The sequence below is a fragment of the Periophthalmus magnuspinnatus genome, chromosome 18, assembly GCF_009829125.3.
Source record: "Periophthalmus magnuspinnatus isolate fPerMag1 chromosome 18, fPerMag1.2.pri, whole genome shotgun sequence".
Classification (NCBI taxonomy): Eukaryota; Metazoa; Chordata; class Actinopteri; order Gobiiformes; family Gobiidae; genus Periophthalmus; species Periophthalmus magnuspinnatus.
The window spans coordinates 8119449-8139926 of NC_047143.1; positions in this window are offsets into that span (position 1 = coordinate 8119449).

The window sequence follows — 20478 nt, forward strand, 5'->3', positions numbered from 1 at the left end:
GCCATAGTGCGGAAACGTCTAGAAAAAGCAATAATATCTCCATGGAGACTTGCAGATCGGGAAACCTCTGCTAGAAAACGAACATAGTGCACTGTATATATCTCTTCAAACTGTCAAATCTCTTTCATTTAACCTTACTTTAATTTGCTGTCAGTTCAAATTGTATCATATGGTAGGTTCTCACAAATGTCTTCTGGTAGTCTACAATGTCAAACGCCAAATCCTCAATCCTTATTAGCCGTAAATTTGTTAAAACCATTAAATTCTCCCTTAACCTTCTTCCAAATACTGACCACCTGTTCCTCTACCCTCCAATCTCCAACCATATGCCCAGAGTCTATGCATCTTCACATATACTGTACCTCATGAATAACCCATAACATTAACTGTTTTTCCTTCCAGACATGAGCATTTCTGTATTTTTTTTCCTACCCTGCATGTCTAATAGGAGATATCAATCATTATTAGAGTCTAACTACGACATGACGAGATCAGAGTTTATTTACGCGCTAGCTTGAATCCCAGAAGAATACTCTTTTTGATTCCTGCATTAAGCACAGGCTGTTTCAGATGCATATTCCCTGTGGATAGGGGGGGAAATCAATGCTTCCGTAGACCAAGGGTTACGATAAATATTCCATTGAGAATTTCTTTACTCGTCGTCTGGACATTTAAATGAGACTTCGAAGCATTTATTAGTCTGGCTTTTGGATTGCATCATAAATCAATAGGCAGAAAAATGGGTCAGGTTTCGTGCTGCTTTTTGAAATGGATATCAAAATAAATGGCGGTTTACTTTAACGCATTTCAACTCAACAATTTGCTTACGAAGGAGTAGCTATATGATCTAAAAACATTGCAAAAATCTAAGGTTTACTCTCTAAGCCAGACCAGGAGAGACATATCCATGTGTGTCTCCAATAGGTTAGACTACTGTAACGGTTTGCTCACTGGCCTTTCCAAACGAGCATTAAAAAGCTACAGTACGTCTAGAACACTGCTGCTCAGGTCCTAACTAGAACCAGGAAGTACAAGCACGTAAGTTCTGTGCTTAGGTCTCTGTACTGGCTTCCAGTGGCTCAGAGAATAAATTTAAAAGCAGCTCTGCTTAAGTCTCTCCATGGACTAGCACCAAAGTACATCTCCCACATGTTAGTGCCATATGAATCATCTCACACTCTGAGGACTTCAGGGACCGGCCTCCTGCTGGTGCCCAGTGTCAGGAAAAAACATGGGGAATCAGCGTTTTTGTTTTATGCAGCTAAAACCTAGAGCAGTCTTGCTGAAGATGTGAGACAGGCATCTACTTCGACAATATTTTAATCCAGGCTCAAAACGGTTCTGTTTAGCTGTGCATATGACTGAAAGGTTTTTATTCTGCACTCTTCTCTTTTAATGCAAATCTTATGATCATTATTTATGTTTTGATTTGTTTGTATTGTGATTGTAATGCCTTACTTATTCTGTAAAGCACTTTGAATTACTTTGTGTATGAATTGTGCTACTTGCCTTGTCTAATAAACTTGTCTATAGCCCTGTTAACCCTGGATCCACCTGTCAATCAAATTTTGGGGCTTATAATTGTGATCTCTTTATACTTCTGTCGCCTGAAAAGTATTAATATTTAAAACAACAATTTAAAAAATATCCTTCAGACCCTTAGCAAACAAGCAACCAATAAGGTAGTTTGAAACTCCTTGGTGGAAGTCTTATGTAAATCATTATGGGCAGACAAACCACGATGAGGTTACAGAGTCTACTGATATTGTTCCTCCATTGTCCTGACCCTAAGTCAATTTTACAGCAAGTGCAGTGTCATTGAATACACTGTACCCTGACAGTTATGTCCCCAAATGGTTTCAGAAATAAAATGGGGATCATAGAGGGGTGAGGATTTGCCCAGTGGGAAAGAGTGTCCACACACACCATCAGTGCACTTGTCCTTACTGTACTGGCTTTATATAGTACCTTGTTAATGTAAGTTTAGCCTACAGAAAATTGTAGAAAAAATGCAGAAACTAGAGGAGTGCGCATGCAAAAATATCTTTTGTATTTTAAATGTTTCAATTACTTCCAGAAATCGAACTTAGTCAGCCGTGAAGTCCGGCAAGAGACAAGTACGAAGAGATTTGAAAATTGTGGAGTGAATGCTAAGTTGTTGTTGGGGAGATAAGATAAACCTTTATTTGTTCCACAGTCAGACAATTACAGTGTTGCAATGCAAAGGTCAAGAACAGCATGGAAAATGCGTTCAAGATCAAAATAAAATATACAATAAAGCTATAAGGCTACAGAGCTTTGCAAAATAAGTGCTTGTTTCTGATTGTTGTTATGAACACTGCTGCATATGGACATGAGGAAACAGCAGGTAAAGTGACTTCAATGTATTATATTGTTTGTACAATAACTGTCTATGTCTATGACTGATGTAGCATATGAACAGATTAAATAAATAAAGAGCAGGTAAAGTGACTGGAGTGAATTGTGTTGCACATGACACTACAGGTGAATAACACACTACACACCTAGCATTGTTCATTGTAGAGTCTGACAGTTTGAGGAAGCAAAGACCTGGTTGCTGGTGAGATAATTAATCTTTAAAACTAAAGATTTTCTAATTGTACGCAATGCAGTAATGTAAAAATTAAGTGGACTAAGTGAGTGTGACGTCACCTATAGGGTTCGGCTCCAATCAAATAAAGCTCATGGAGACTAGCGGTTATCGAAGTGAATTTGGAGCTGATTTCCACATTTGGAATTCCCACCACGAGTATCATAGCAACCAAAGAGCCAATCAGGTGTCTTATTAATATTCTTATCTTGATTTACGGACACAATAGCAAAATAAAAATACCAGGATCATGTAGAGCGGGTTAATATGAACATTTTACGACCAAAATTATAAGCCTGACAGCAGCAGTTATAGAGAGAGGGGCCACAGTTTTCTAATGTAAAGTGAATTGGGGTCAGAGTCGATGGAGCCAGAAGAGTGCCCATGTTCACTTCCTATTCGGAACGCGGCGGCTAGCAGGTTGGCTATGTCCATTTATATATACAGTCTATCAGTAATACACAATATAGCATTAAATATCTTGAATATTACCATGTGGCCTTACATTTGTTTGGATAAAGATGAAGGCCATTATATAACTATTCAAAAAAGTTAAAGTATAGTTGTGTTATTATAATTTTTTTTTAAATAATCCTAGTGGTACTTTTACTTTGCAGCAAGAAAGTCCTGGCTTTGATTCTCTGTTTTGTATAGATATAGTGCAATGCAAGATTTTTTTCCAATGGGGAACTTACTGTTAGGGTAAAACAGGTAAAACTAGCTAAATAAAATGTGTTAAAGGGCCCATATTACACTATTCTCTGATTTATGTTATTATAATGTTGTTTCCTCATCACAAACATACCTGGAGTTCTGTTTTGTTTCTTTCACACTCTCAAACAGAAAACACTCTGTTCCACCTTGTGATGTCATGTGGTAATACAGGAAGTGCTCCACTGTGTTTTTGAACTACATACATCTTCACTAGAATATTTTTTTTTTTATTAATTTCAGCCCTGGAATTGCAAAACTCTACTAAACAAAAGGTAAAAGGTAGCTGTTAACTTGAAAACTAGCTGTTTATGACATCACAAGGTGGAACAGAGCATTGTGAGCTTTGGAGATGTAGATAGATTGACAAACATGTGTGAATGAAACAAAACACAACTCCAGGTATGTTTCTGAGGAGGTAACAGCATTATAACATGGCTTAAAGCTCACGAGAGTCAATTTTGTGTAATACATGGGTTATTTATGTCAAAATCTCTATTGACTAATGTTATCCCTCTAAGCATACGCCTTGTTTTAGCCTAGTTTATCTGTATGTGAGAGCTTAATTGCTAGTCATACGCTGCTTTATGCTGTGGTATTCCCATGTGTTCTATTCTCACGGATGTAAGGAACTGAAAATATCTCCTATCACTAACATTATAGTGTTTTGTAGTGATACTCATATGTTCCGACTTTGATCTCGATGCTATTTCTGTAACACACATGTGGGTTAGCCCTATGTAAACACGCTAGGCTTTATTGATTTTTACAGCGTGCGTAGCGTGCGGTTTTCTTCAGTCCATTTGTCCGTGATCAGAGAAGGAGAGGAGGCGTTTTGTGTCAGGGCAATTTGCAAAAAAAAGCTGAAATATAATCACGGAAATCGGTTACAAGTACAAGGAAAAGAACTTGTAAACATCTGTGGATCACGCTGCTCTCTGATGAATGTAATATTGTACATTTCTGAATCAAATAATCTTGGAGAGGAGAAGACCAGAACTGATGCAGAATTGGGCAGAAATTCAATCACCACTTGGAAAAGAAAAATATAAATAAAAGCAAATTGGATTGGATCATCAAAGGCAAATATTTGAACTGGAGTGTGTAATTGGAGTAGACACCAACTCATTTATTAGCTTGTCTGAAGATGAAGAATTTCAGGAGCAACATATTACATTGGCTGGAGTCGTGTAAAGCATTGGGAAACCACAGTGGAACTTGAATCAACTTCTCCTAGCATGTGTACGCGATGGGAGCCAGATCTGAGTATACATATGCAGTATGTAAATGATGGGAAACTGGCAGATGAACTTTGTAGCACGAAGATTTTTATCGTTAACCCAGCAGTGTACAATGAGTGTTTTTATTGGCATACATAAAAAGATCTGTATTTAGCTTAGTAAAAATGCTGTCCTTATGTAGTTCCTGTTTCACTGCCACTAAAAAATATACACTTCTGTTCATTTGAATTGTGAAAATGGACTGATATTCATCTGCTTTGGCAGGGCTCTTTTGATGTTCATCCATTTATTTTTGTATTTGTTTTGTATTTAGCTGCTATTGGTTCATCGGGGCTATTTTAAATGTAGCCAAGTATGTCTAAAAGTAATGTTTACACACTACACACTCACTGACACATTTAAAATCAATGAAAAAATACTTTAAATTAAAGCAGCAAGCGGCATCGAACGGCCCTCGCAGGCTGCACTTTGCACTCGGCTGACCTGGCACTCCCTAAGGATGGTGCTAATGTGTCACTTGTCTCTGTGTTATTGCAGCTGTGGGCTGTACATAACAGACAAAACATACAAACAGACAAAGTCAACACACAAGTGCTGACGTGCTTCTTCACCATGGCAACTGTGCAGAATCCAGATTTTTTTGATCGGGATGACATGAAGAGTCATTGCAACAACAACAATGATACTAATTATTTTGACATTAAAGGCAAATTTTGGGGACCACTTTCATTAAAATAACATGGACTTTTCAGACTTTCTATGTGCGACCATGCCAAGTTTTGAGATTTTAAAAATTCAGAGGGAAATTTGCGCCTTCAGGCCTCAGGTCTAGTTAATCAGTTTTCCACTTAGATGTTTTTAACAGTACATTTAAGGAGAAAAAAGGCCTTACATCAACCAATTTTACAAACAGATATACTTCATTTTTAAGTATTATTTTCAGCATTCATTTCTCACGTTTTATGCATTCCTATCCAATCCTTCACCTCGATTAATTTTCATAACAGTGCACCAATCCCACTCCAGGACTGTGATTGATAAAAGCGCTTTTTAATTTAGAATTAGAGACAGACAAAGCATAATGTTTGATTATATTCAGAGGAGATGCTTTTACATTAAACTTAAAATGTAAGGGACAAAAAAGACTTTAGATCAACATAAAATACTTGATACAATTATTTTGGTGCTTGTGGTGAATCCCTATCCTTATATAAGTTAGAGGATTATAGACAGCATTGGTGTACTCTTCTTTACACTTTGTTTCACATCTCATAATGCCAAAATTCGTAGACACTGGCACATACTTGATTTTCATCGACAACACTTTACATTGAAAGGTATTGTAAGAAGCTGAGACGTACGACAATCCAAAGATGTCCTTCGGGTGTATCCTCCGACCTCAAAAATGAACCAAACGTCTCCCTGGCCTTGGCGTATTTGTTTCGAAGGGTTTGTTGATGTTTGTGTCCATTGGTGAACCAAGAGACCTTGATAGAATAGGTCAAGTTTTAAGAAGCCTTGGACAACGCAAACAACTCATTGTACCGAATACAAAACACTATGGCAAACAACTTGGGAACGCAAATGATAGAAATGTGCTTATTACACAACTGAAATATGGTTATGTATATTTTGGACATTTTACCATTTCATAAAATTAAAATAAGTCAAAAGTGCATTATGTAACTTATGGTATGAGGATTTCCATTTGCTGGAGATGTTATTGCTTGGAGACAATTATTTATTTTAGCTTTTGTAGCTTTATAATAATCTTACGTCATCAGAAACATGTCCAAAGAGGTTTTAAATGTCAGTAATTTAGCGTGACAATTCTCCATAAACATTAAAAAGCATGATACTGATTGTGTTGTGATGTCACTCTAAAGGGGAGTCACTTAGCACAAAGAGCAAAAGGAGAGGAGATGTTAATACTTTTTTTCGGCAAATATAGCATTTCCAAATCAATCCAAGGTAACATGGTGATATAAATATGTTATGTGTTAGCAGTTAATACCCCATAGAAGTAAAACACCCCCTCTTTTACAGTATTTTTTAACTGAAATCCCAGAATCTCAAAGTATATATCGCAAGACTTGTAAAATCGCATTACTTGCTCTTCTTGGTGTAATCCAGATTCTGCTCACATCGGTAAACTTGCTGACTAAAACCTCTCACCAAGATTTCCAGCTTTGAGAAGTTGCCTTAACTCTGCTGGGGTTTCAACTTCTAAGACACATTTTTTCTTTCTTTTTTTTTTTTTTTTTTTGTAAAGTTCCTAATCGTTTGACGTTCTTCCATCGGGCATTCCCTTATGGTGCATTAAGGGGTGGGTGGACCGGATCGCAGTGGATTTCCTTTGGGGACATTAAGAGGGAAAAGGCGCAGGAGGGGTCCCATGGGTGAGTCTCGTTGATGACATCATGACTGCCAGTGCAAGTGAAACTCACTCCAAGCCCATTAAATCAGATGCCATGATAATTTGGTCTAATTTTCCGTCAGTCACGCTAATTGCATGTGACGGTGGACTCGTGAGACCACCGTAATGTGCTGATGCGGCCTAAAGTGGTTGTGATGAGGACTGTGATAGCAGGTGAGGAGAGATGCGTTTTTCTAATGTAGTCTCGTTATTGTAGTTTATTAAATCATTATAAAGTCCATATTTGGATTGTTTAAAGAAGACCTACTGTGCTTGTGTCTGCTCTATAGTTATAATCGATAACACGCGTGGATCATTTCGTTATAATTTGCACATTTTAGATTGCGATATTCAGCTAAAACGACTTAAAAGAAACAAGTTCTCTGACTTCCGTGTTAGAACTGTGGTGCCCAATAGGAGCCGACATTGCCGTAAATGTCATCACAACAATGGAGAGCTGCAAATCACGCTAGCAAGCAGCAGATTTTTTTTTTGTTTGTACCAAAATGACTACGCAACTCTGCTGAATCCTGCGTGTATCGCCAATTAAGAACATAAAATTTGCAAAAAAGCGATTAAAGATTTCTCAAACATGCAGGAATTTGGGTGAGGGGAAATAGCTATAACATAGTAAAAAAAAACCTCAAAAAGTGTATTTTGCATAAACTTTAATAATAATAATAATAATAATAATAATAATAATAATAATGGGACAAAAATAATAATGAATTCATGTATTTAAAAAAAAAAAAATTCAAATTGGAATAGCTAAAAATATGTTTTCAAGTCCAACAAGTATGCAATAAATGAATAATGCACACAGTTGTAAATTTACTTTGACGTTTCAAACAAATAGCGTAAAATTGTTGTCAAAGCAAAAAAGTGGCTAAAATGTAAAAGTACAGATTTGACCTCCACACACATTTCCTTCCAGAACATGTAAATGGCCCTGGTAGCCTTGTACGACCAAGCAGAATATCACCAGAAAAACAGTATTATGGAGATTCACTTTAACCTCTGGCACCGAGCTGTATCCAAGGGCACATTTATCCATTTGCAGTTTAAAGCAGGAAGTGGTTTAAGTGGTTGTTGTTGCGTCATGTCCCTGTGTCCTTAAATTCTTATCAGTACTGTTGACTCCAGCTATTTTTTTTTTTTTTTTGTTTGTTTTTTACCTGCAAAGACAGCAACTCATTCATCCATCACACAGACTACAGACTTATTTAAGGCAACATATGTCTGCTTTAAACCCCCACAGTGTAACTTAAAAAATAGACCAAAATATAACAACATCTATTTTTTTTCATTTTGGATGTTTTTTTAAATGATAATTTCACTGAAAGACATTCTAAAACACATCTGTTCTTAAACTGAGCAGGCTTGCATCTCCATAAAGCAGACTCTACCTGCTTGTTTCCGTGGAAATGTCGTTCCTTTGGATTTAAACAGCATGGAATAAAACATATGTATCTCTATGGATAATGTTGCAAAGTAAGATTTGAACTTTCTATTGCTGGTTTGCAGAATACATCACAGCACTGTATGGGTCAATAATATTTAATACAGATGGGGGACAACTAAAATGAATATACGGTATTTTCTGCACTATAAGTCGCTTTTTTTTCATAGTTTGGCTGGAGGTTCATCTAGGAGCAGGCGGAGTGGTTCGGAAGCAACACCGAGGATGAAGAATTCAATGGATTTAGTGATTTGGAGTGAGATCGAGAGTAAACTTGCTAGCTTGTTTTTATTAATGCTTTAGTTATCTGATTAACTGTCAATATCTTACATTAACATATCAGACACATATTAAATTTGTTATCTATTTGTTACCTTAGCGTGCTGTACTGCTATTCAGTCGTTCTCTATTTTATTCTTATCATTATAATTTGCCTTTAAAGATAAATTTTCAGTTTTTAGTCTTGGATTTTGTAACAATAAATTTCCCCAAAAAATGCGACTTATATATGTGTTTTTCTTCATTATTACGCATGTTTTCACTGGTGCGACTTATACTCCAGAGCGACATATAGTCCAGAAAATACGGTAGTGAATATGCAGTTTTCTGTTGTAATACTTTTAGTTCTTGGGTTTAGTCATTAATAGCAATGATCAGCTTCACTAGTTGTGCATTTACTTTTCGGATATATCATGGTAAAGTACAATGTAATCAATAGGGAAATCTGGCTCTTATCCCCCATCTGAGACTAGGACATTGTCACTTTCTAGAATACCAAACCACAGATTTCCATTCATATGCATTCTTTATTTTCTTCCATTTCATATTGCTTATTTCATCTACTTCAATGGGATATGTTTTTTTTTTTATATCGCTGTTATGTTGCCTCCTTCTCCCCTGCCTTGTTCCATATGTACAAAACGTTAGAGTGTCTGCTTTGTGCTGTGATCAAGCACGTCAACTCACAATACTCAAAAACACCTAACGCTCACCCAGCCACGCCATCCTTTCTCCTGCTAACAAACGCTGTCCCTCACTGCCCCCTTCTCTTTTCTTCTTTAATTTCTTTTATCGCTGCATTTCTTCCCCCGTCTCCCTTCGGCGCCTCCTAGAGCTCGGTGGGGTGTTTGAGCTCTGGCTGGATGACAGGTTGTCACAGATAATAAGTTTTAATTCCCGTTGTGGGACCTGAACGCATTCGCCTTATAATTTCCTCATAATTTTATTCCCCTTTGGAGCACTCACATGTAGATGGCTGAGATGTCAGTTAAGAGCGCGGTAAGCACAGATTGTAATGTGTTCTAATGCTTTAATGCCGACTCTTTTGTCAGATAAAAGACAGGGGAGGTAGTTTGGCTTCATCATCGGTGCAGTGGTCACAGTTGTGGATTGTGTGTTTATATGAACCGTTAGAAATAATACTAAATCAAGAAATAAATCTGTGCATAGGTAATAACACATTTAAATAGATTTTGGCTCAGTTGGTAGAGAGTTCATCCACTGATCCAAAGGTTGACGGTTCAAATCCCGCTCTCAACATAAACATCATTAGTAGAACGGTCAGATCTATTGACCCACAGTTTGCTCCCACAGATAACGGCTGTTGTTGTGTCCTTGAGCAAGACACTTAAACCACCTCAGTGTGTCTGCGTACATTTGTGTTTGAATGTGCGTGTGAATAGGTGAGTTGTTCCTTGATGTGAAGCCCTTTGATTGCCTTGAATATGGAAAAGCGCTATATCAAAATGTGACCATAATATTTTATAATTACGTTTTATTATTACTATTATCATTATTTGCTTGAGACCAGCTTGTTACATTTCTTTCAAGATTCTGAATCATTTTGAATACTCTATACTCCAATCATCCAAAGTGGTGTATTGAAATTATTCCTACGAGTATCTGAAGCCTGCCAAAGGCCAACATTCCATTTTTGGTCAAATAAAAACGTCAGAAATTTTCAGTTTCATACCACAGCCAACTGAACCTCTTGATAATAATGTTCTTTTTCTAGGCAGCACATGCTTTTACTGTTTGTCAAAGCTTTCCACAGACAACCACTTCACTTACTGACTAATGCTAATTCAGTGAAATCGTACTTTTTGCATAGTCCCAATACTATTCAAATCCATACTTTTATTGCATGAACATAACTGGAACACCATCCATCCATCCATTTTCTTCCACTTATCCGATGCTGGGTTGCGGGGGCAGTAGTCTAAGCAGGGACTCCCATACTTCCCTCACCCCAGACACGTCCTCCAGCTCCTTCAATGGGACCCCAAGGCATCCCAGGCCAGCCGAGAGACACAGTCCCTCCAGCGACTACTGGAACACCTACCTTCGAACACCTCTCTCTCTCTTTACCTCTGAACCAATCAGCTCTCAAGCCATTCATGCATCCCCTCCTTTTTTTCTTTTACATTTAATACACTATCCATATCTGCTCTATCACTGTGTGTGTCTGCTACACTGCTGCTGCATACAGTGAAGCAAAGACCCCCAGACTTTGGTGTGCCATGCGTAGTGAGTCCAGCCCTGATCCCCATTTGTCCCAGTGGTGATGTGCCTAAACGCACCACGGCCGCTTTGATGGACAGTCCGCCAGCTCCCGCTCCGCTTCACCTCCCCTACCCCTCCAACACGCCTCCCCCCCTTCTCTCTCTCTCTCTCTTTCTCCCTCTCCCACTCGGAATAATACAGCGTTCATAAATTCTAGTCAGGAAATGCCGACCCACTGGTGTGCTTGGTATCCTTTCTGTTTTGCTAAAGCCCCTTGCTAGCCCTCCAGCTTCTAGGCCACAGAAAAAAAAAAGAAAAAAAAAATCCCAGCCAAGTGTAGCCAGTGCAGAGGAAGGATAAGTTGGCCGGGGTGTAAATTTTGCTCTAAGTCCCACTGAATGTAAACGAAGCACGTCACCCTCCAGCCTCGCCTTGGATGGCTGGGTAGGTCTTCTCTGGGATATAGCAGTGTTGTGGAAAAACAAAGATGGCTGCCCCGAAATCAGGACTTTTCTATTCCGTTTCTCACAAATTAGATCAGATTTTCTCTTGTCATATTATATAAATGCTAAGGAATAGGTATATTTTGGTATGTGCAAACTATCCTCAATCGAACCGTCCTTGTTTCATGAGTCTTATTAACTTTTTTGGTCTTAGCGATACATTTTTGGGTCGCATTCACCATAATACTTCTTTCTCACAATTGAACTTAATAATATTACTTGAAGAATAATAAAAAAAATAATACTTTCTTGGGCAATTGCACAAAATTTTAAGCTAATGTTTCTATTAAACACTCTCAGACAAAAGTTTGGACACACCCTCTTGTTCATTTTTTTTTTTTTTTTTTTTTTTTTTTTTACTTTCTACATTTTATATAAAAGCAGAAGACATCAAGTACAAGAATTATGCAGCCATTTTAAAAATATTTTATTTTCAAATCATCAAAGTGATCACTGTTTGCTTTCTTTCGAAAAATATTTAGTAGAGGTATTAAATTATTTTTTGTTTACTATATAATTCCATATATCTTGCTTCATGTATTTGATATTTTCTGTGTATATCTAAAATGTTGAAAGCTGTAAAAATAAAAAAAATAAAAAATATCAGTGAATGAGATCGAGATCGAAATTGACTGGTATTGTTTAAACTTACACTACCATCCTAAAGTTTGGACACACCTTCTCATTCAAGTTTTTTTTTTTTTTTTTCTTTTTTCTTTATTTTTGCTACTTTCAACACTTTAGATATACACGGAAGACATCACATACATAAAGCAATATATTTGGAATTATGTAGTAAAGAAAAAAGCTACATAACTCTTCTAAATATTTTTCGAGAAAGCAAAGGGTGACTATTTTTTTTAGCTTCATAATTCCATATATCTTACTTCATATATTCGATGTCTTCATATGTATATAAAATGTAGAAAGTAGTACGAATAAAGAATGAAATACTTTGAATGACATTGTGTGTGACTGGTAGTGTACGTGTACTTGTTAAAAACTAAAGAACACAAAGAGATATTTTGGTTTTATTGCACATATACATAGTCGTTCCAAAACTATCTCTACAGACTTCTCATACTATGCTCTTACTCTTACCTCACCACCTGCCCCTGTTGAAAATACAGTTCCACCTATAGCCAAATAATCTACAGTGCATGTTTTTATCACCCCATCTCTGCTAAGACTTATGTGCGTGTATTGAGTACCATTTTCCTCTTTACATCCGTGTCATGGGTGCTCTGATGGGCCCGTCCCTATGGCCCTATCCCGAGATGGATGCTCTTAATGAAGGGTGTTAATTTAAAGTCACCTGCAGGCTACAGCCGTATCCGTCCAGGAGGCTGTATCAGTGTGCAGTGTTCTGTTCTGGGCTGACACGGGGAGGCCCAGGGAGAAGCCAAGGAGATGGAATTGGATTTGAAGCTCTGAGGCAGGTAATAAAAAGCAACACTCCCACACACCAAGGAATGTGATTTCCCCAAGTACCCCTGGCAGACATGTTGAATTTCTTCCGCCATAATGTATAGGCGCTATTCATAACAAGGGAAAAGGCCCATGCGGCTACACTATGGCTTGTTTTCTCATTAAAAGCATCTTTACCCAGTCAAAAACATACCACCTGAACAATATTTCAGGTGTACTTTTATTAAATGCGGGGACTTTGAACGTCATTGGTTGCTATAGTAATAGTTACTTTGCAGAGAAGCTATTTCATTGTGCAAGTGGTTTAAACCAGCTGCGCAAGTAAGAATAATATAAGGCCCTATTACCAGAGCTGAAGTAGCAATTTCCACAACGGAAAATGTACAAAAACAGAACTGAAAATGAAAATTTAAGTTTACTTTTATTTTATGTTCTGGATAACCTCATTTTGTGTTGTGTTTGTCTTTTCTAAGAATCTGACGCTAGAAGAATTTCAAGAACCTAGATCCTAAAAAAGGCTGCACCAAGAAAATCAGGCAGCATACAGGACACAATTACATGAATGTTATTTCCAAATATTCATTACGACATTGTTGGCACACATTTTGCAAAGAGCCTATATGTTGAATGCTTGTAAAACCTTTTGCCGTCTTGAGCTCTGGCCTGTTTTGCTTCAGTCCATTGCCATGTACATCCCACACTGCCTTTCCCCGTGTGTCAGACTTAAAAAGACTGCTCCCTGGAGCTTCATGGATGTAATGAGCTAAAGTCAATCAGCTCCTGCAGAGAAATCGATGCAGGTCAATACTCAGTTTCACATGCGGCTTTGCAACACAGACCTCCTGCTTTCACACAGCCAGGTTCAATAGCTCCAGTTCAATGGCTTTAACAACACAAGTGCAGTATGCTGCTTTACAATGGGGTTTGTATGACTCCATGTGTTTATGACTTTAATAGAAAGCTGTTGTTCAATAATGCAAAAATTGAGGAAATAATTAGTAATTATATTCAAAAAACTTAGCAGTATTTTTTAATGATGTAAAGAGTGGACTCAGCCAGCAGCCAGCATAGCAGTTACTGATGGTATATTTGTAACTGCTGTCACACTGATCCCTTGTATTATTTATTCATGTCAACATATATAAATGTATTCATGTAGTAAATTTTATATTGATTGAAATTAGTCATTTGAAGTCAAGTAAGACAATTCACTCTGAACGTACATCATAAAGAACACTTTATGGTGTACATCAAATCACTTTCCACTTACTTTTGGCACTGTAACACATTCCTAGCAGCCTACTTCTCCCATCTCCAGTGTCCAGTGACGGTTACGGTGTGGACGGGCAGCCTGTTATAGCTTAAGCTCTCCCTCGGTTCCTTCTTGTGTGGACCAATCTCTGGGAAGGGATCGCCCAGGGCTGGAACTAAGCCACCCTGACACTGATCTGTCTAAATAAAGCAACCACGGTCCGTGCGCTAACGCTCCAGGTTAGCCGACGTGAAAGTGTCATTTTGTGTCAATGATTCTGTCTCCCTGCTGCCACAGACTCCCTCTTAGTCGACCCATTTCCCAGGTGGATTTGCACATAACACAGAATCCCCCATCTTCTTTTGTGCCAACATTTTAAGCCCAAAGTGCCGTAAGTACAGAGCAACCATCCACCGGTGCTAATCCTCACGTAGAAACGTCATTAGTTTATTTTAATGTGCCAAGGATGGAAGCTGAGTGACACTAATGGGCAATGTGTAAAAAATGGTGTCAATCTTGGCGCGTCGATGGTTGGGTGAGCAGCACATTATGGCTAAAAGTATTTCAGGGGGCTCTAAGTGCGCCGCTTCCCTCTTGAGCCATGCGCGTGAAGGGGGAACGGCCGCTAAGGTGATTTGAAAATAGCTTCCAATATTCATAATGGGGAAAGAATACAGTGTGTATGTCGCCACAAGAGGGGTGTCTCAATTGTACTGGGGATGCATTACCAGGAGTGACTTTCCATCTAAATATGAACACGTAGAAGCCAGATTGTAGCTGCATCATCACTACAGAATGTTTTACAACTCGAACTAAACCCACTTGATGGTAAGAGCTGGGCAAAATGTGCATTGTTGAGACAAAGTTTGGCTGCACAATTTTTATATAAAAGGTAGTTAAAGGTCCTACATTACGCAACACTGACTCTTGTGAGCTTTAGGCCATGTTATAATGTTGTAGCCTTATCTGAAACATACCCAGAGTTATGTTTTGTTTCATTCACACATGTTTGAGTTACACTTTAACCCTTGTCTACATCTCCAAAGCTCAGAATGAATGATGATGTCATGTAGTGGTAGTTTCAAGTTAACAGTTAGCATTTCCCTTTAGTTCAGTAGAGATTGGAAATTCTAGAGCTAAAATATTCCAAATGATTCACGAGTGGAACACAGTGTTTGAGCGTTTGAAGAAGAACTCACCCTATATATGCAGAGTTTGTGTGTTAAACATGCATGAATGAAACAAAACACAACTCCAGGTATGTTTTTGATGAGGAAATGATGTTACAGCATAGATCAGAAAATAGCGTAATATGGGCCCTTTAAACAACGTATTTGACCCACTCATTGACAGTTTAATAGTTACCAATGAGTCAATAAGAATGGCAATATGGAGAAAATAATGTTATCACAGGAATATGATGAGAAAGCAGAAACTCTCACCTCACAACTACAAGGCCATGGATCTGGTTCCTGAACTGATTTTGCGTGTTGTTTCTGTGTTTGTAGGTTTCATTCTGGTACCCTTGCCACAAGAAACATGCAGTTTGGGCTTGCCCATTGTAATGTTGCTGTTATATGACAAATAGAGCACTTTGCAGGTGAACAGCTCTTAAGGGTTGACATTGACACCGACACAAGACCAGATTAGATTTTTGGAGAAGCGATTCTACTCACATTTATTTATTTTTTTACTAGCAATAAACAAATTTTAATATAGGTTTAAAATCATATTATGGAACAAATCAATGACAGGTTTCAGTTACTCATGTCTTATTTGCTACTAAACATCTGTAACGTATCGCATCGTATTCTCTGCACCAGCTAACATTACCTACCTCCTCGTTGGTAGTTTACATTTCAAAGTTGATTTGAATACTAAGAAATACTCAATACTCAATTGCTGGGTTTTAGATGACATCACAGCAATCTATAGACCAATTTATTTTAATAGAGATGGGGGACAGCTAAAATTTAAAAGGTTAAAATGCAGCTTTTTGTTGTTATACAGTCAATTCTTGGGTCTAGTTAATAGTATAAATGTAGAAATGATAAGATTCAACATTTGTGAATTTACCTTTTGGATGTTTCATGGCAAAATACAATGTAATTAATATGAAAATCTGGTTCTTGCCCCCGTATATAATCTGAAATACCGATACTGATACCACGATAACAATATAAACACTATTTTAAACAATACAATGTTATTTTGAACATGAAATCTTAGTATGTTCTTGGTAGGTGCCAAAGTGGTCCATGGGTGTATATACTAGAACATGTGGTCAAGTTCATTCTAAAGCTATACGATATTAGCTTTAGTATCGATTAGCATCTGATTTCCGAGACTTTTGACAACTCTATTTGCAGTACAAACCCGAAGTTTATTGATCGAATCACTTCGTTAATAACTCTCTAGCCTCTTTTAGCTATTCCCCACACTGTTTCACACTCACTAACAACATATACATGCAGTTAGTCGGTTGTAGAGAGGAAAAACGAATGTGTGGCTCAATTGTTCCCATGATGCATTACCGAGAGTGGCTCCTTATCTGAATATCTGGGATCAGCAGGAAGAATACACACCACGTGACCAGCCCCTTTTGATCAGACCAATTACTTTAAGGATGCCAGCACAGCAGAACCTTACAATGCGGACGGGCTGCAGATGTTGTATGAGATTTATATGCAATTTGCAGCCTGATTACAGACAATCGTGGTCATTAAATCCATAAAACATGATTAAGTGGTAAATAGCCCCGGTCCAAGAATGCCGTTCCTGCTGGTGTCTGTATTAATGGGAAAAGGAGAAGCTGCTCTGTATGAGAACCTGTGCACCCTTATAACAACTATATGAAGTTAATGGTGCTATATCATAGACTGTATATATAAATGGATGTAACTAACCTGCTAGCCGCCACGTTTCAAGTAGGAAGTGATCATGGGCACTCTTCTGTCACCATCGACTCTGGCTCCAATTTATACAGAAAAATTGTCACCCCTCTCTCTGTAACTGCTGCAGTAAGCGTCATTTTGATCTTAAAATGTTCCTATTAGCCTGCTCTACAGGATCCTGTTATTTCTATTTCACTATTGTGTCCGTAAATCAAGATATGAACATTAATAACAGACGAATCAGAAGCCTTCTTTCCCCGAGGTCACTACTGCTAGCATTAGTAGCAGTTTAATTGCTAAGTGCCCGATCCCTGTTAAATGAGCGGAAGGGGCATTACCTTCATCAGCCTCGCTCTGGATTGGCTCTTTGGTTGCTATGATACTCACCGTTTGAATTCCAAATATGGAACTTTGCCCCAAACTTGCCCCTATAACTGCTAGCCTCTATGAGCTTCATTTAGTTGGAGCTGAACGCTATGTGTGGCGTTACATTAGTCCACTTCTTTATAGTCTATGTGCCATATAAAAAAAGAATGTGAAAATAACTGGACTTCAATGCCGCCAGTTTATTAGCAGAGAGGTGATAGAGGTCGAGTGGACAAGCCGAGACAAGAGATGGAGAGATGTTGTATCACTTATTATTATGTCTTAGCAGTGTCAGATGTGTCTTAGCAGTGTCAGGTGTGGTTGTCAGGATATCGTTCTTCAAAAATTGACTAGTGAATTGACAGGTGAAGTTTAACAGAGACATATTATGCAATGTTGACTTTTATTAACTTTTATCCATCATCCATCGCGTTCAGAAAATTTCAGCTTCCACCAACCCACTTGTCTGTATTAAGCTGCTATTTTTAAAATAAATATCAGACTACAGGTATATGCATGGTGTATGTAGCCATTTTTCAACAATAAAAAAAACAACTAGTAAATGTAAACTGACTGCTTGCTACAGTGAAATGCCATTATCAGTGATGCAGCTATGAACAGGAAGTCAATGGACCTGTTTTGAATATTATGCCATTTTAGATAAATTTGTGGTTTACAATTAACAGCATGTAAAATACTGATACATGTGTTATAATGTAATATTGAATACTTACTAAGTATTAAACTTAGTACTTAGTACTATTAAATATACTACTTGTATGTTTACATGCTACTAAGGGTAAATGGTCACATTTTTATATAACGCTTTTCCACTTTCCACTTAAAGCGCTTAACATCAAGGAACCGCTCACCCATTCACACACATTCATACAGCAGTGTACACAGACAATGCATGGTCTTTGCATTTGTGCTTGTGAAAATAAGGCTAATGTAGAAAGAATTATTTGTCTATAAAGATTCAGTACATCTTTACAGATAGGTTACATCAAGTCCTTCTTAACATAGAACATTATTATGACCAACACTGTCAAAAGTACTTTCACAAGTTCTTTCTCCATTGCAAATATAAATCACATTTCTAGCATGTAACTGCCAAAACTGAAGCTGTTGATTCCACAGATGGAATGCAGATATTGAATTAAAAGACCTGTGTTGAGGCGAGGAGATTCAGCCTATAATTTGATAAAAGTGACAAGGCGTACAAATCGAATGTGGAGAGAGAATTAATAATTCAGGCCTCATGAATCCTTCTGGAGACACGGCAGAGAGAGGAGAAAACATAGACGAGAAATAAGATCCCTGGTGAGAGCTGCTCCCTTTTCTTTACAGGTTCTGTCAAATCTGGGACACTCAGCTTTATGTTTAGAATTCTTCTGCTTTTAAATATTAGCTCTCCGTCTGGATAAAGTCAGGAGAGTGGAATGGAATAGGAATTTGAGGTGCATATATATGTGTGTCTGTGTGTGTGTACATATATACATATTCTCCTTACGAGTGAGTGAGTGAGTGAGTGAGTGAGTGAGTGAGTATTCTCCGGTTTCCCCCATCAACCAAGAAGATAATGTAAAATCCTCAAGCTAAGTCCTGGCCAACCCTAGCTCTAGATCTGGAGATGGGTCCCAAGCGTAGGTCAAATGCAGAGAATGAATTAATACAGTATACTTTAACCTTACATATGGCCCTCATTTTGCAGTCAGAAATACTAGGACTGAAGTTTGTGGTAGAACGGGTATTACTAAAACAGGCTTATTAGGTTAAGCCTTCACACATTAACGAGAGGGTTGGCATTTCAATCCTTCTTTTAATTACCATTGTGTCTCTAGTAAAGAAAAAAAAAAAAAACACTTAACCTAGTTTGCCTTCATTCCCACTTCACATTATGGAGTGTGATTGTAACAGGAAAAACTTTCAGCATAAAATTTGCCATATCAAAGCAAAGAATTTATGTATTGTATTGAAATTTGTCATGTACTATATACTGAGATAACTATAGAGTAGCCTATTAAACCCTTCAGTGTCTTGCTAGAAAACCCATCAAAGCTGCCTCTTGAGTCCATGAGCAGCTTGGGCAAATTCACTTAATGCCATTCTATATTCTTTTCCATTTGAAAAATAAAACTTTATTATTAATTTTATCTGTAAACCTCTATTTTTACATACCAGCACTCTCAATACGCAGCCTTGCACTATCTCTCTTTTCCGGGTTCACTTCTGGGTCAAGAAGAAAATTACAATTTAGCGGTCACGTGTTTTCAGCCGCACACAACATGCTATTTAAATTTGATGCTCACACACTGAAGAGACGTCTGTCATCATCCACTACAGCTAATAACCCAATCTCCAGCGATGCACATTCAGCCCGAGCCGGATGACCTCAGCTTTCTCCTTGTTTATTGTTTAGCTTCTCCGTCCTTCCCTTTGCCCTCTACCCGGGCTCTGTGTGATTTGCTTGGCCCCTGGTATGCTAGCAGACATGCCCTTTCCCGACAAAGCTCTTGGTATTTGCCGGATGCTAACCCCCAATGGTCTACCTTGAAGATTACTGGGTATTTTCCATCCATGTGACCATACAGTATTGGTGAGCCAGCGCTTGCGTAATAATCGTCCTATTCAAAAGCCCTCTGGACATGTAGTTGGGGAGCAGCGCATTCGGAACATACAGTCACGATGTTTTCTTCCGCCAAGTCGGTTTTGTTGTGTTCTCCCTCGTGGATCTTGTGGTATTCGCTCGATAAGGTTCTACTTTTTCCATAGCAGCTCGGCACTAAACGTGTGCGAAGCCTCCGAGACCTTTTTCTATCATCATTCATGAACGTCATTATTTGAAATAGACTGTGTTCTTTCGCTGCAATTTCCTGCAATACCAAAATTGTAGGAAGCCTTCTGCTATCAGTCTGCACCACTTCCACTTGTGCTAGCCAAAAAAAGGAGATTGTATTAATCAAAAGAATGTACCGCAGATATAAGAAGAGCAACATAAAGTAAATCTGCCCACCAAAAGACAAATACAAGTTTTTAAAAAGTTCTAAGTTCAAGATAAGTTCTGTAGTAGTACCAATTAATCAACACAACTA